The sequence below is a fragment of the Podarcis liolepis genome (genome assembly GCF_965112155.1).
Source record: "Podarcis liolepis genome assembly, chromosome: 15".
In the NCBI taxonomy this organism is placed as follows: domain Eukaryota; kingdom Metazoa; phylum Chordata; class Lepidosauria; order Squamata; family Lacertidae; genus Podarcis; species Podarcis liolepis.
The window spans coordinates 45,573,193-45,587,836 of NC_139566.1; the positions used below are offsets into that span (position 1 = coordinate 45,573,193).

At 49.1% G+C, this 14,644-nt stretch overlaps 2 long non-coding RNA genes across 2 annotated transcripts in view; one reads left to right on the plus strand and one right to left on the minus strand.

Moving 5' to 3' along the window:
- Positions 1-6,436, plus strand: part of LOC310694064 — a 30,314-nt gene extending 23,878 nt beyond the window's left edge. Inside the window, exon 2 of the long non-coding RNA XR_014519513.1 lies at positions 4,792-6,436. This is a non-coding gene — a long non-coding RNA (uncharacterized lncRNA). The remainder of the gene's footprint in view (positions 1-4,791) is intronic.
- Positions 1-14,644, minus strand: part of LOC310694058 — a 183,571-nt gene that overhangs the window by 94,132 nt on the left and 74,795 nt on the right. The window lies entirely within an intron of this gene.

Genomic DNA, 14,644 nt, shown 5'->3' on the forward strand with positions numbered 1-14,644 from the left:
CTTGGTTGAAGAAACCCAGGCTGGACCTTTGGAAAACCAATCAGGCACAGGAGCAGTGAATCAGAGCTTTGCAGGGCTGTGGGAGACATTTCAGGGCAAACACGTGTGTGTGTGTGTGTGTGTGTGTGTGTGTGTGTTAGTATAGACACAGCTGGCAACTCAGCAGGAAACAGGTGACTCAAGAGGGTTCCAGCTGGGCCTCCCTCTTGGGTCTAGCTCTTCCCTCTGAGCTGCTCGCTGGTGGAGAGACCAGGTCAGGATACCCTGCATAAGCTATGTGAGGTGGCTCTTTGCACCATGGACAATATCCCCATGTGAACAGCTGGTGCAGCAGCCCTCTTCCCCTGCCGGGTCTTGCCTCCACTTCTGAGTTGGTGCCATGCGAAAGTGAAGCACTGCCTTGACCATAACACCCTTCTGGACCGTCTAGAGGGGCTGGGAGCTGGGGGCACTGTCATACAGTGGTTCCGCTCCTTCCTCCTGGGCCGTGTCCAGAAAGTGGTGTTGGGGGATGAGTGTTCAGACCCCTGGGCTCTCACTTGTGGGGTGCCTCAGGGTTCTGTCCTCTCCCCCATGCTTTTCAACATTTACATGCAGCCGCTGGGAGAGATTATGTGTTCATCAGTATGCAGATGATACCCAGCTCTACCTCTCTTTTAAATCAGAACCAGTGAAGGCGGTGAAGGTCCTGTGTGAGTGTCTGGAGGCGGTTGGAGGATGGATGGCGGCTAACAGATTGAGGTTGAATCCTGACAAGACAGAAGTACTGTTTTGGGGGGATAGGAGGCGGGCAGGTGTGGAGGATCCCCTGGTCCTGAATGGGGTAACTGTGCCCCTGAAGGACCAGGTGCGCAGCCTGGGAGTCATTTTGGACTCACAGCTGTCCATGGATGCACAGGTTAATTCTGTGTCCAGGGCGGTTGTCTACCAGCTCCACCTGGTATGCAGGCTAAGACCCTACCTGTCCGCAGACTGTCTCGCCAGAGTGGTGCATGCTCTAGTTATCTCCCGCTTGGACTACTGCAATGCGCTCTACATGGGGCTACCTTTGAAGGTGACCCAGAAACTGCAATTAATCCAGAATGTGCCAAGCTAGACTGGTGACTGGGGGTGGCCGCCGGGACCACATAACACCGGTCCTGAGAAATCTGCATTGGGAGCCGCCCAGAGTGGCTGGGGAAACTCAGCCAGATGGGCGGGGTATAAATAATAAATTATTATTATTATTATTATTATTATTATTATTATTATTATTATTATTATTATTATTATGGGGGCCTTCCTTGGCTTCTCCACAAGTTCCCTGGTCAGGCTTTCAGCTCTAAACACTCCACCTGTTGCCTGTTCCTAGGGAAACTCTATTGCCTGCTCCCTGCCCTAGAGAATTACCGCTTCTGTTACCTCTTTAAGTTTGCCTTCGGAAAATGCCATTTGTGTGAGTCCCTAGAGTTGTCCTTCTCAAAGGGTTTTGTACAAGTTCCATTTCAGGTGTGTGGATCCATGCTGTGTCTAGGGCACATAGAGGCAACCCCACACTGCGGTGTCCTGCTGGATTCTCCTCCTCCTGCTGCTGCTACTGCTGTTGGAAGGCTGGACCAACTGGCCCTGGCTTTTCTTATTCTGTCTTTCTGTGATCTTCAGGGCAAGTGTGAGGCTATAGGGCACCTCGGCAGTTCACAGAGAGGGTGCACTGCCCCTCTTTTTCCTTGGGGGTTTCGCCTTTGTGTTTTCTTCAAATGCCAACCTTGCACTTGGCACAAGGCTAAGCATGGTGTCTTGGGGCAAAGCCTCGGGCAGCATTCAAGTCTGAGGGATTTGGAAATGCATCTTCCCAAGCTGACTGTCCATAGCAAAAGCCTCTGCCCAGCTGGAACAGAGGGCTCATCCCTACTTCTGCTTGCTCCATGGTTGATTCCATTTGTCCTATGGTTCCCAGGCATGGGTCAGAGAGGGTTTTCTTTCATCCTGCCACTTTCCCTGTTGTTTACTGATGAACTGAAAACATCAATCTGCAGAAAACCCGACTGACTTTGTTCTGATTCAGCAGTAAATGGAAGGTTCCTCAAGGGAAAGCAGTGAGGCAGAAGAAACACCTCTTGGACCTGTGCCTAGAAATCATGCAACAAACAGAAGTGTGAGTGAGTCCTGAGTCATTATTGAACCCAAACCAGGGCTTCTCATTGCCCCAGGCAGGAGACGCTCCCAGCAGCTGCATGAAGCAGACAGGCATCGCCACAACATCTGTGAGGTCTCAATGCTTCAGAAACAGAGGAGGGTCTTCAAGACTCAGGTGCTCCCAAAGGTTCACCCAGCCCTGATCATCATCACCTCCTGGTCCGTTAAGCTCATTCACACATGAGGCATAAACAGAGCAGTCAATTTCTAGGTCAATTTCTGTTCCCTTATAGTCTGTTCCCTTATAGTCAGAACTTTTTTTAAAAAAACCTATGGGCAGAAAATCACATTTTAATTGCACTTTCCCCCATAAAATATGCATTTTGTATGCATTTTTTCCTAATATAGGCATAATTGAATGCTTATTTTTGCATTTCTCGTGAATATATGCTTTCATAAATGCATTTTTAAAAGCAGCATGCAGATTTTTTGAACTGAAACTTTATCTCCCAATTTGGAGAAGTGCAAAATCTGATTTAACTGCATTCCAACCCACATAAAAGTCCAGGCTCTGTGAATCAGATTGGTTTGCTTGACAAAGCAGACAAAATGAGATCCTCCCCGATCCCTGTTACAGCTGCCTCTCCTCTTTGAGCCCTGTGTGTCCAAAGTTGTCCTGAGGTCCATTTGTCCTCACTATCTTTTGCTGGTTTGGTTAACACTGGAGGGGAGATGGTGGCCAGAACCTTCATCCTTCTCCCAGGCCACTTTTTCAGGAGTTATGATACCAGGGGTCTGAAAGACCTCAAGGGTCACGGATGTCCTTGAGGCTTCTACCTAGATGGCAGCCACCAGCCTGGCATGACCAAATGCACCTTTCTGCCCCATTGATCCAGCCGCTGTTTGCCTACCAACAAAACTGGTTGGCACTGGTTTTTGTTGTGTTCCCATACTAACAGGAGATGAAGGCGGCATTTTCCAAAGGCCCCTGCGCTCAGGAGGGGCTTTGCAGTCTGCACAACATCTCTGCAGAGCAGCTCCTGAACTGGGACCTCTCGAGTCGTGGGGGCCTCAGAGGAACGGGCATGTCAAGATCAGAGACCCAGAGCCTCCACCTCCCTTTTTCTGGAGAAGATGTGGTGCTGGGAAATAGGGGAGGGGATGCCATCCTGTACATGTGGTGGCTGGTGGGGGAAGGGGGCTGGAACACAGGCCCCAGTGCTGGACGCTGGCAGGGATCCGCTTTGCCGGGGCGCCTTTGTGAAGGGCAGGCCTTATTATCCCTGTCTCTCCAAGCACAGCCAGGAAACAGCTTGCTCAGGCAGCCCCTTCGGCACATTTGCATCAGCCTCCCCCACTTCTGGGGCAAATTGCTGGGGTTTATGATGCCTGACCAGCTGCCCCAGGAATATCATTAGGCAGGCTCACTGAACCACAGCTCAGGGGCCAAGGTTTCCCCACAAGGCCTTGCATTTTCCCACAAGGCTCCAGTGAGGAACGGCTGGCTTGGCAGCACTCACCCCTCCGGAAAGAGGGAGGAAGGCAAGGTCTGGGCTGCCTGCACAACTGGCAGCAGTTCTCCAGGCATGGGCCCTTTCTCATCTCTGCCTGGGAGGTACTGAAAGGGACTGAACCTGAGTCCTGGGACCTGCTCCTGCCAGGCAGATGCCCCCCCCCCCCCGGCAAAGCCCACCTCTGGCCTTGGAAGGGATCTCAGCTGGTCTGCAACCCACCCCCCTCCCAGCCTCAGCAGGAAGCTGCTTTTAACTTTTTAATATGGTTTCTCCTGTATGGTTATACATATATTTGTGGTATACTGCTTTGATATTTTAATAAACAAAATAGTGGTATATAAATGTTTTAAAACCACTTTGTGAACCACTTTGAGGTTTTTTAACTGTCAAGCAGTGTATAAATTTTATGAAAAATATAAAACATAACAAATAAAAGACAGCCCAACCACTCCTCCTTCCCAGGGACATGACTGGAGAGATCCCAGATTCCCAGAGAAGAGCCCTTTAATGAAAAAAGCAGAGAGCCGCCAGAGGCTTCATGCTATGGTGGCGGTGGAGGAGGTCAAGCGCACCCTAGGTGCAAGAATCCAAAGCTGCCTATTCCACAGATCCAGGTGTCATTATTAGGGCCCCCTAGGAATGCGGGTGGCACTGGGGACTAAACCACAGAGCCTCTTGGGCTTGCCGATCAGAAGGTCAGTGATTCAAATCCACACGATGGAGTAAGCCCATTGCTCTGTCCCAGCTCCTGCCAACCTAGCAGTTTGAAAGCACACCAGTGCAAGTAGATAAATAGGTACCACTGTGGCAGGAAGGTAAACAGCATTTCCATGCACTCTGGTTTCCGTCACGGTGCCTTTGTGCCTCAGAAAATCTTGCATTCTGCACACAGCTTTGAAGTTTTGATAAGGAATGAGATGCTTTGCCTTCAAAGCCCCCCACCCACCCACCAGCGCAACTTGGTCAGTCGGTAACCTTTGCATGCCCTGCTGGGAGACGGCTCTTAAGACTAAGTACCATCCTGCCAGGCCCAGGGAGCATGCAGGCTGGGATTCAGAATATCTTGCAATCCCTATTCACTTCCATTCCCCATTTAAAAATGTACTTTGAGGAGAGGGAAGAAGAGAGGACGATTGATTTAGAAGTGCCATTTTCTCCACAGACTTTGCAAGTGGCTGCAACAAGGTCAGGGGGAAAACAGTTTTACTCCTGTCTTACAGCAACATGAAATGAACCTGGAATTGCATCCTCTTTGTCTAGCAGCTCAAGCATCGTGTGCTAGACCCCTCAGAGAATCCTGGAACATCAAGCAAACAAGGGAGAGCATGCAGGACGAGACAGAGGGCAGGCAGGAGAAAAGCTTTCATTTCAGAAGTGCAGCTTCCCTTCATGACAGTCACAGCCATGCCCACTTCTGAGATTGTACCATAATCTTGTAATTATCATACAACAACAAGGGATGCATTGCAACAATCAGTGCAGATCTCCATGTGTTGCCTTTCCTTTAGATCTAATATTTTCTGGGCAAACAATTTGGAGTGCTCCAATTTCTTCTTTCAGAGTGACTCAAGTTGCTTTTTCCTTGAAGTTCCATTGTACGTAACAAAATTTTTCACACCATTCTCATGAAAATGTTTTCTGTGTTCTAAATGCTTAGCTTGTGAGCATACGGAGCAATTTCTCCAGAGTGACCCTTGGAGCACATCCTCAGCAGCTAACTCATCACTCTGAGCAGCACAGAGGGTGAGAAGACTTTGTCTCCTTTGGGATGGTATCGGACTCCCAGGAAATTAGTGAAAATATATAAGTCGGAATTAGGTACCTGTTGGAAATGTAAAGGGGGGGGTACCTTTTCCCATATGTGGTTGTCACGTAATGTAGCAGAAGCTTTCTGGGAAATGATTTATAATGACTTGAAAAAAATGTTGAAGATAACTTTTGTTAAAAAAACAGAAGCCTTTATTTTAGGTATAATTGGTAGAGAGCTACGCAAAGAACGGGGGGGGGGGGGATTATGCATGTCCCAAAGGCTGCCCGAATGATTTATGCCCAGAGATGGAAAGAGGAAACAGTTCCAGCGGAGGAGGACAGGCAACTAGAGTGGATGGAGTATGCAGAAATTGCGAAACTTACCGGAAGAATAAGAAACCAAGAAGAGAGCCTTAAAAAAATAGAATGGGGAAAATGTATTGACTATTTGAAGATGTATTGTAAACAACTTAAAACAGTAGCAGGATTGACATAAACATGTGCCCTAAGAAATAATTAAAAGGGAATACAAAGGGAAAACTAGTAAATAGGTTTGAACTGGATATGCAGTAACAAAGAAATATACTGTATTGGCCTGAATATAAGCCGCACTTTCCCTCCAAATTCCAATTGCGAAAAGTTAAAGTGTGTCTTATATTCGCAACCTTACAATATCGCTGCTGAAACAGCTGCCCACGAGGGCCGTTGGGGGTGCGGGACAATGGTGCCCGTCCCAACTCAAGCCTCCACTGAGCCACCTTAGGGAAGGGGGAGGGGGGAGGCCACCAACAAAGCCCCCCCCCCCGAAGCAGCCCGGGAGCCCAGGGCAACAGCCCACCTGCTGCTCCCAAGGCTCCCCCAGCGCTGGCTTGGGGAAGTAGTGCCGGGAGGCGGTAGTGTTGGAAGGCAGGTGCGCAGCGTGCTCGTCGTGGGCTGCAGTTGTGTCGTTGTCAAAGACTATGGCAAGGAATCTCAGGCCAAAGATGTCATCCTAAAGTACTTCAAGTGCAAGAAATGAACCAATAAAATATATTTACGCCTGGAGAAAAGAAGAAGAAGGAGAAGGAGAAGAAGGAGAAGAAGAAGAGCGCCAGTGCCAGCTTGGGGAGTGAGGCGCCGAGCGCCAGTGCTGGCCGCCCCCTGTTCAGGGCAGTAGTGCCTAGAGGCAGGTCATGCCTGCAAATAAGCCTTGAATTTTAAAGGTGTGTCTTATTTGCAGGTGCGTCTTATATTCAGGCCAATATGGTAAACTTAGTAACCGCAGAAAGGAGGGGAGGGAAGTTGAGGGAAATGCAGCTTGATAATGTAAAGACTTTGCTTTTTCGGTAAAATATTTGTAAAATGAGAAAATGAGAAATAAAATTAATAAAAATAAAAAGCTCCCCTTTTGTGCTGATTGGGCGGCTCTAGGGTGCTGGAGACAGGGACCCTGAGGCAGAAATATTAACTGGTTTCACACAAACTCATGGACCTGGACCTCTACACCAGAGATGGGAGTAAGATGCTAACTAAAGCTGGAATAAGGGGATTGAGTATCACCAGTGGTGAATTAGGAGGCGAGTTTGCAACTGAACTAAAAGGGATGGTGAACGATTCCAAGGGGGAAGGAGGTTTGCAGAATCTGGGGCAAGCTATGGGTCCGGAGTATAAGCAAAGAGGGCTAAGGGCTTGTCCACATTTGCCCTGCTGTTTCCAGGCACTAGTCCACACTGAAAGTTCTGCTTCTGAGCAGGTCCCCCCTCCCGCGACTGACGTTTACTCTAATTGAGCTTTAAAGAGCGAGTTTTTGCAGGGGAAGCTACAAAATGGTGGGGTGCTCAGGGTGGGGGTGGGATGCTCAGACACAAAGCTTTAAAGCACGGACTGGAAGGAGCAGAGGAAAGGTAGTGCAGACGAGCCCAAGGTGTGCACCTGCTGATGAAAAGAGACATGCTGGAGCTCTGGGGCACCCGGGACCCGCTGCAAAATAGGGTAGGGAGCCTCTCAGGTATTTTCCCTCCCTCCTCCTTAACGTATGGCAGAGCACCAGCCTATGTCAACCCACATGGAAGGGCCCTCCTCAGAAAGATTTATCTCCCTTTTAGTCTGCCTTTCCTCCATGGAACACAGAGTGTTCTGCGTGGTTCCCTCCGATTTGTGCCTCACAACATTCCTGTGAGGTCAGCAGAGATCAGCTGCAGACTGTGAGTTCACCCAGAGAGCTTCCTGGCTAAGTGAGGATTTGAACCCAGGTCTCCATAGCTTTATGAAAATGAAAACAAATCATTGTATTGTGCTTTCAAGTGTTCAAACTGCTTTGCATCTATTAGCTAGTTATAATCCTTACCACAACCTGTAAGGTGAGTCAGGATGATGGTGGTGGTGATTTAGGGTGACTCAGAGTGGCTTGCCATGGAGTGAGCAGGTGGCAGAGATGAGCTTTGAACTGGGGACCTTCCGACCCGCAGTTTGAGCTCCTTGCCACTACACTCTGCCAACTCCAAGGCCCACATGCCCTTTCTCCAGCCTAGTGTTCTTCAGGGCACCATCAGCCTGGCAGTGGAAAAGAGGTAACAGGAATTATTATTATTATTAAAGTGAAATTCAAACAAGTGGGGAGCTGTAAGCTTGACTCCCATGGTTCCTCTCTGACAAAGCCCATCCTTTCACTGTCCTGTCAGGCCCTCAAGGGTTAATGTTCCTGCAAAAGGGTGGGGGGAGAGTTGCTCTTTTTCAGAAAATTCCTCCAAGATCTTATTGCAGTGACCTCATGGCTGTGCTATGAGGCCTGGTGGGGGTCTGGTGTGTTCTCAGCGCTGTTGCCCAGGGTGCTGCACCAGAGCAGCCGGTGCTCCTCTTGGTAAGTTTGAGGAACGTCAAGGAGGGTGGATGGCAGAATCAGCACAGAGGCATCTTTCTCAAGCACTTGGCCCAGCTGCCTTGCTGCTGCTGCAGAAGCAGCATCCCTGGGATAGGGGGCTTTTGTGGGTGCTTAGTGGGGCTTCTGTGAAGCAGGAGGCCAGAGCCAAGCGGCAGGCACACTTGGCAGATCTCTTCCGGAGCTGTGCCAGACTGCAGAGCTCTTGCTTGGGCAAAGAGTGGGTTCCGTTGCACCAGCACCAAGGGCCCTTTCCAGACCTTCAGAAACAGATTTCAGTTTATATTTACTGACAATACTTATAGACCTCCTTCTAGCCGTAACAACTCCCAAGGCAAATTAAATTGGAACAAATCAAAATTATTCACAGTTAATTTGCATCTAAAAACAAACCTGAACAGCCAATAGGCAGAAAGGTGCCATGCAACCTCCCCAGACCTGGTGGGCACCAGGCTGGCAAATGCCATTCAAATGGTGGCTTCTCCATTCCCAGGTCTGAGAGAAGGTCCAAGGGTCCTTCTCAGGCTTCCTGGGGCGAGGTGGTCCCCAAATTGTCTGTGTCTGCCTGTGGTGGAGGGGGCAGGCAGAGCTGCTGGAGGGGCATAGGTGCCAACTCCCTCAGGCCCACTAAATTCCCCATGAAGGGGCCAGGGCCCTGCTGCATGGCACCCACGGCCCCGGGCACCCATGGAGGTGGGCCAAGCTGGCACCCCGTGGAGCAGTGAAGGTTGCGAAAGAGGGAAGGCAAATCTATCCATTTCAGCTTCTCTCAGTTTCTCCTTTTCCCACCCTTACGTGAAATTCTCCACGTTTCCTCATCAGCCTGTATTTTTTTTAAAAAGAGATTTCTGCATGAAAATCCAGCATTTTATCAGAGTGAATGGCCATGTATGCAAGTTCACCTAATATAAGCCTGTCTGTGTAGCATCTTCCCCCACCCCCATGCCTGCTGCTTTCAACCCCCTCAATTTTGCCTGCATCCCTTAGCTAGAGAGCTGCTTGGCAAAATTCAGAGGTGTGTGTATTTCAAAGGCTGGTTGCGCTTTGGGGCTGCAGATAGCGCTCCTTTGCCCACAGTGCAAACCAAACTGCCTTTTCCCCACCCCCCATGGAAGCCTTGCCTGTTACCCCATAACCCTTTACCACTCGCCATATGTGCTGGTGAGTGTCCATTTACCCACTGCTGGGAGGGAGGAGTTTGTTTCTTCTGCAAGGAAGCAGCTCAGCAGCTCACACAGGACAGACCCAGGAGTGCTTCCTAGGACTTCCTATGTAATAATGGGGGGATACAATCTATTTCAGAGAAACAGACCAGACAAGAAAGGAGGAGGAGTGGCGTTATATGTCAGGGATGTGTATACCTGTGAAGAGATCCAAGATTTAGAACCTCAAAGCCAAAGTGAGAGCATTTGGGTCAAAATTAAGGGAGAGAAGAATAACAGTGACCTCATTGTGGGAGTTTACTATAGATCCCCAAGCCAAACGGAGGACATAGATGATGCCTTCCTGGAACAGATGGCCAAGCATGCAAAAGGAAGGGAGATAGTAGTAATGGGGGACTTCAATTACCCGGACATAGGCGCCGACTCCATGGGGCTTGAGGGGGCCCGAGCCCCCTCAAAAATTCGTTTGGGGGGGCTCCGCCCCCCCATAATCTCGGGTGCCCCTCCAGCAGAGCGCCACCGCCGCCCCTCCCCCAGCCCAAAATGCACAGGGTCGGGCTGCATGCCTCCTGCCCTCCCTCCCGAGCAAAAGCTCCACCCAATTTCCGCTCCGGAGCTGATTAATAGGCGCAGCACGCTCTCCCCTATTCGCTCACGAGGAGGCGGCGCCACTTTATTTGCATATTCATGAGCTTATTTATTATTCATGAGCTTTCCCGGGCCCCCCCAATATTTTTTATAAGTCCGCGTCCCTGTACCCGGATATTTGTTGGATGTCAAACTCAGCCAAAAGCATAAGGTCAAACAGATTCCTCACTGGCCTTGCAGACAACTTCATTGTCCAGAAAGTGGGAGAAGCAACAAGAGGAACAGCCATTTTAGATCTGGTCCTAACCAATGTTGATGACCTGGTTAGTGGGGTAGAAGTGGAAGGATCATTAGGCGCGAGTGATCATGCTCTTCTGAAGTTTACTATACAGCGGAAAGGAGCAGCCAAGCATACTAGGACTCAATTTCTTGACTTTAAGAAAGCCGACTTCATAAAACTTAGGGAAGTGCTGGGTGAGATCCCATGGACAGTAATACTAAAAGGAAAGGGAGTTCATGATGGCTGGGAGTTTGTTAAGAGGGAGATAGTAAAAGCACAACGTCAGGCAATACCAATGAGACGGAAATATGGAAGGTGCTTAAAGAAGCCAGGGTGGCTATCTAAAGAACTTTTAACTGAGTTAAGATTAAAAAAGGATGTGTACAAAAAATGGAAAAGGGGGGAAACCACCAAAGAGGAATTCAAACAAATAGCCAGCACGTGTAGACACAAAGTCAGAAAAGCTAAAGCACAGAATGAACTCAGGCTGGCTAGAGAGGTTAAAAGCAACAAAAAAAGGCTTTTATTGGTATGTTCGTAGCAAAAGGAAGAACAAAGAAACAGTGGGGTCACTCAGAGGAGAAGATGGTGAAATGCAAACAGGGGACACAGAAAGGGCTGAACTCCTCAATGCCTTCTTTGCCTCAGTCTTCTCCGATAAAGAAAACAATGCCCAACCTGATAGAATTTGGAGCAAATGATTCAGCAAAGGAAACACAGCCCAGAATAACTAAGGAGATAGTACAAGAATACTTGGCTAGTTTAGATGTATTCAAGTCTCCAGGGCCAGATGAACTGCATCCAAGAGTATTAAAAGAACTGGCAGATGTGATCTCAGAACCACTGGCAGTCATCTTTGAGAATTCCTGGAGAACAGGCGAAGCCCCGGCAGACTGGAGGAGGGCAAATGTTGTCCCTATTTTCAAAAAGGGGAAAAGAGAGGACCCAAATAATTATCGCCCAGTCAGTCTGACATCAATACCAGGGAAGATTCTGGAGCAGATCATTAAGCAAACAGTCTGTGAGCACCTAGAAAGGAATGCTGTGATCACCAATAGTCAGCATGGATTTCTGAAAAATAAGTCATGTCAGACTAACCTGATCTCGTTTTTTGACAGAATTACAAGCCTGGTAGATGAAGGGAATGCAGTGGATGTAGCCTACCTTGATTTCAGCAAGGCATTTGACAAGGTGCCCCATGATATTCTTGTAAAGAAGCTGGTAAAATGCGGTCTTGACTATGCTACCTCTCAGTGGATTTGTAACTGGCTGACTGACTGAACCCAAAGGGTGCTCATCAATGGTTCCTCTTCATCCTGGAGAAGAGTGACTAGTGGGGTGCCACAGGGTTCTGTCTTGGGCCCGGTCTTATTCAACATCTTTATCAATGACTTGGATGATGGACTCAAGGGCATCCTGATCAAATTTGCAGATGACACCAAACTGGGAGGGGTGGCTAACACCCCAGAGGACAGGATCACACTTCAAAACGACCTTGACAGATTAGAGAACTGGGCCAAAACAAACAAGATGAACTTTAACAGGGATAAATGTAAAGTATTGCACTTGGGCAAAAAAAATGAGAGGCACAAATACAAGATGGGGGACACCTGGCTTGAGAGCAGTACATGTGAAAAGGATCTAGGAGTCTTGGTTGACCATAAACTTGACATGAGCCAACAGTGTGATGCGGCAGCTAAAAAAGCCAATGCAATTCTGGGCTGCATCAATAGGAGTATAGCATCTAGATCAAGGGAAGTAATAGTGCCACTGTATTCTGCTCTGGTCAGACCTCACCTGGAGTACTGTGTCCAGTTCTGGGCACCACAATTCAAGAAGGACACTGACAAACTGGAACGTGTCCAGAGGAGGGCAACCAAAATGGTCAAAGGCCTGGAAACGATGCCTTATGAGGAACGGCTAAGGGAGCTGGGCATGTTTAGCTTGGAGAAGAGGAGGTTAAGGGGTGATATGATAGCCCTGTTCAAATATATAAAAGGATGTCACATAGAGGAGGGAGAAATGTTGTTTTCTGCTGCTCCAGAGAAGCGGACACGGAGCAATGGATCCAAACTACAAGAAAGAAGATTCCACCTAAACATTAGGAAGAACTTCCTGACAGTAAGAGCTGTTCGACAGTGGAATTTGCTGCCAAGGAGTGTGGTGGAGTCTCCTACTTTGGAGGTCTTTAAGCAGAGGCTTGACAACCATATGTCAGGAGTGCTCTGATGGTGTTTCCTGCTTGGCAGGGGGTTGGACTCGATGGCCCTTGTGGTCTCTTCCAACTCTATGATTCTATGATTCTACTTCCTCCTCACACGCCATTAGTTCTGAAGCTCTACCTGGCTCCCCATCACTCCTCTGCCCAAGCACCTGGTGAGGGTCCCCTCAGCCCTGGTCCTGAGCAGGGATGTCCAGGTCTAATGGGTTTTCAGGGTCACTAAAAGTGTGGAGATCCACTCTGTGGGATCCTCGTCCTCTGAGAAGACCCAGTCCATGGAGAGAGAGAGAGAGAGAGAGAGAGAGAGAGAGAGAGAGACAGAGAGAGAGAGAGAGAGAGAGAGAGAGAGAGAGAGAGAGAGAGAATTGTAGAGCTGGAAGGGACCACGAGAATCACTTGGTCCAAGCCCTGCAACACAGGACTCAAACCCAGGACCCTGAGATTAAGAGTCTCGTACTCTACTGACAGCTGTCAAGGGAACTGATCTGTGGTCACTGAGGACTCCAAGAAAGACCGAGCGATGGGAGAAGTTCACCCTAAGTCAGTCCCCACCAGCCCCTGCCTGCCATTGCAGTCTCACAGCTAGCACAGGCCTCATCCTGTTCTTGAAGGTTTCGGCAGATGATCTCATGGCAGCCACCTCAGCCTCTGGTTAGTAACCTTTTCCATGTCTATTGAGGAAAAGCACCCTTTAACTGAAATCTGGGAAAAGTATCAATGGCAATTTCCTCCCCCCATTTCTTATTTGTTATAAAAATAGTCCAGAGAAAAATAATCCATCTGAAATTCTCTGGTGCTGCATTCAATTACCACAATTCATCCATTTTGAAACTGGGACCCTGAATGTAATGGAACTGGGCAGCCATTATTGCTAACAAACTTGGTCTCGGAATGCAGGGAGAGTTTTGCTCTATTCAGTTATGAGAACAGAAGTGAACTTTGCTGGGTCATATCCCCCCCCCCCCCCCGTTTAAACATGTAGATTATGTTTCATGCAAACTCCACATCTCGGAAAAGAAAGAGCCTCCTGGAGCTGAAGGGGCAGAAATGTGAGATTCCTCTCGAAAGGGGGAATGTGAGATTCCCACTGAGGGAAGAATCACATGCTTGGATGCAAGGCTTCCCTTCTCCGGTGGCAGGAGCCCTGAGCGCGCCAGAGCCTGCGCTTGGCCTCCTCCTCACACAGGACGTTCAGCTACAAGGTGTGAATGTGACAAACAGATACTTGGAAGTGTGTGTGTGTGTCTTATCAAGGCTTCAGCAATTCCAGGGGGGCTGATATAAATGGGGCACAGAACTGCATGGTTACTGACCTGACTGCGTGCCTGAGCCACAAAAAGCGAGAGTGGGAGGCTATTCTGGAGAACTGGTGCTTTGGCTGCCAGGTGGGAAAGGTGGGAATCTTTTTCTAGGTGAAAGACCTTCTGACCCAATCCAGTGCAACTGGCAACTGGCAACTGGACACCCTTTCAGCCCACTTTCTATCTCCACTCTCAATGATGCCTCTGAGATAGATCCTGCCCTTGGTACAGAGATCTCTTGCATTTAGGGAGTGACGGGCAGGAGAATGAAGGGCAGGGAAAGCAAGCGGAGGCAGAGCCTTGGAGAAAGGTCCTTGCAGTGACAAGGCGGCTGCAGAGGAGAAGGCAGCCTCCCATCAGCCTCCCCCGCCAGAGCAGCTCCGAGACATCAGCCAAGTGATGAGTCATTGGAATGGTTTGCAAGGGAAAGCTTCTTAGTTTAGAAAGTTCAGACGTGATTCATGTTGATGAAAACAAATCCTGAGAGGGCAGCTTTGAGTACTGCACCATAGCAACACCCACTCGAACCCACCTCCCAACCCCTTTTGCAGCTACTGCAAAAGGGAAAGTTGCCTCTTTGTATTCCACACATGTGGGGGGGGGGGGTGTCCAGGATGGGGAGGGCACCAGGCAGGCAGGCTGCACCAAACTGGGCGGGTGTAGCTCATACCTCAGAAGATAGAATCAGGATCCAAGATGACCTTACCAGACTGAAGAAATGGGCCCAAAATGTCAGGTTCTGCACTTAGGCAGGAACATCCCAAGGCACAAATGGGGGTGGGGGGGCACCTGTCTCGCCAGCAGGGCATGTGGAAAGGATCTCAGGGTCAAGGTATGCCTGGTGCTTGAAGCCAAG